Below are 2,910 nucleotides of genomic sequence, written 5' to 3'. Positions count from 1 at the left end.
CAGCTAATCTAGTGAGCAGCACTGCTTATCAGTTTAATAATAATATTCCTCCTTACTCTCAGTGTTGCCCTTGTAATAGCCTACTCAGTGGGGAGGAGGATGGGGACAAACATGAATTAGGGGACAAACATGAATTAGATGATTTTGTGGGCCATTTGCTCTGGTTCTAACTATTGTTGGAAGATAAAGGAGACAGTTTCTAGTTTAGTATGGAATGCCAGCCCAGGCCACTTATTATGTAGAGATATCCAGATCCTCTTCAGGCTTCTTGGGAGTCATCTCAGGACAGAGACAGTATTCCTATTCCTGAGCTTGGAGCCACCCCTAGTTAGATCTTAAGGAGAGAGAGAAGTAGTCTTTTCTTGAGTACACTTCTAGGAACACATGTTGCAATGTTCCCTTGAAGGCCATGTGGTAATGGGCCGCAACCACAGGAGAAAAAAATGTCACTATTCATCCCTGATAGACCCATTCTTTAGCTGATTGGTGTTGTCGGAATCTCTCTCTCAGGACAAAGTTTAATAGATGCTTCATGGCACAGTGGGGAACACCTTTAGTCTTGTTGACAGCGATCTGAAGAAGAGGCTGCAATGAAAATGCCAGTGCAATTTTAAACAGTAGTGATGTGAAACAGCTTCTTGGTAACACAAACCCATGAAAAACACATTAGGCTGATGTGAGCTGTTTCCAAAGGGCAAACCTGGACAATCCACCCACCGCAGGGAAAGCATTTAATATGAAACTTGACAAGAATAGATAGCCAACTGCATATCCCACACTTCAAAAAGAAAGATTGCCCTTTGAAACCAGGGGAGAGTAGCTTGGAATGCAGGCTGAGCTTCCCTCTCTCTCTCCTCTTATCTCTAAATAACTTTGAACCCACATGGAAGTCACTTGAGGATACCCTTTTAAGGAATAATTGTTGGCTTAGGCTTTATGAATGTGTTAAACTGAATAATTTATTTAAAGGGAATAGCAGCAAAGGCAGTGACTCATCTAAAGATGTTCTTTGCTGCCAAATGGACTGTCGAAGCAACACTAAAAATAGTTAATACTTAATTCTGTCTTAGGCCACTAACATGAAATCTCCATTATTAATTAAAAGATGCACAAGGATGCAGGAGACAAGAGGTTCCTGGCAAATGAAATGAAATGAAATGTTCCTTCAGTGCCATGCTTGTTCAGCTGGTAGTCTACATTATCTCATATATGGGTATGTTTTAATTTTAAGGTCTGATTACAAGGCCATTAATCATATGGTAGCTATGGGGAAAGCAGCCAATCAGAGCTTGCTGTACACTGGCCAGAGAATGCAATCAGAGCACATTTTCAGTTTCTGATAGGTTTGTTAAAGCAAAAAAGGACTAAGCCTCCTCAGTATGGAAAAATACCTGGAAAACTAATGGATGCCATCTTGAATTCCATGGAAGAAAGGTGGGATATTAATGTACTAAGCCAACTGAGTAATACTTGAGAGTTGTAAGCCTAAACTCTTTACAAAAATGAACCATCGTCCTACCATGTTTCATGACGGTGAGTCCTATAGTTCTGGAGATATTACCAGCTTTATTGAGATATTATAGTCCCATTGGAACTATGGAACTCCGCAATAAACATACAGCCTTGGAAGTGTCTCCTATTGATTCTCGTGGCTCTTGCTGCCAACCCAAATGTACTTTGGATCAAAGCCTTAATAATTCAAGTGCTACCTGTGTCTGCACTAATGATACCTTTCCACTGTCCAGGCCTCAGATGCGGCGGCAACTAAGACAGGATTGCCTTGTGGTCGTCTGGTAATAAGGAAAGGAAATGCGAGTAATGTGGAATCCTGCTCCCATAAAGTATTCTGCCCAGTTTTATAAATCCAGGAAGTTTGGCTACTTCAAGTAAGTTTTGGAGAAGTACCAGTCAGGCTTTGAATGGCCGAAGTGAACCCAGAGTCCAGACTGTGGTGTGTGCAACTTGTTATAACTTGCTTTCTGTCACTTCCTGCACTTTGACATTCCCTCCCCCCAAGCTTTGAAATCCATTTCTGACTCTGCCACAAGGAAGGAAGTAAAGCCATTTATTGCTTCTCTGCAGCTATTTCTACTGAACAAATAAGGTTACCACCCAGTTGGTGTTTTTTTCTCTCTCTCTTTTAATTAAGCATGGTCTTTTCTGGGTTGGAGCCTTTTATTCTTTATCTCCACTGCCATTTATTTAGGTTCTTGCTCCATTCCTGTTTCAACCCCTGTGGGTTCAATATATTCCTACCTCTTCTTATGTATTACATTTCATTCCTATCCTGCTCCATGCCAGAGATTCTGAGCAACTCACTTGCCCACATTGAATGAAACTCTATAGTTAGCTTATATTGTTGGATGAAGAGAGGAAGAGTGGAAGGCATAGGGGCCAAGAAAATTGCTTCTTTCAACAATATATTTGATGGACTCAGTTGGACTCAGCATTCTTGACTCCACATGTGGGTGATGAATTTGGGAGATACATTCTTCCAAATATTATCCAGGAGAACTTGGAATTCTCCAACAGTTTGGTGGGGCAGGGAGCCTTAACAAGGAAATTACCAGATAATTTATCCAAATACTATTTTCTGAAACATTGTGGCTGAGCCCTGATAGTGGCCTGCAATTACCAATATCTGTTTACTTAAAATAATCTATTTCTCACTTTTATTCACTTAACTGTAGTTGAGGTGGCATACAATAACTACAGTACACAAAGTACAAAATCATAAATGAGGCTGTAATCTTAACCCCACTTATTTGGGAATAACTCACACTGAATTCAGTTGGATTTACTTTTGAGTAGACATATTAGACTTGCAGCCTGTGTCCAGTGCTCTCTCCAAAGGAAAGTGACCCTGAAAAGAATTTTTCACTGCTTGATGAGGCATATAAAACAATGCAT

This window comes from Zootoca vivipara, chromosome 10, assembly GCF_965207765.1.
Source record: "Zootoca vivipara chromosome 10, rZooViv2.hap1.1, whole genome shotgun sequence".
Lineage (NCBI taxonomy): Eukaryota > Metazoa > Chordata > Lepidosauria > Squamata > Lacertidae > Zootoca > Zootoca vivipara.
This window is presented reverse-complemented; position numbering follows the sequence as displayed.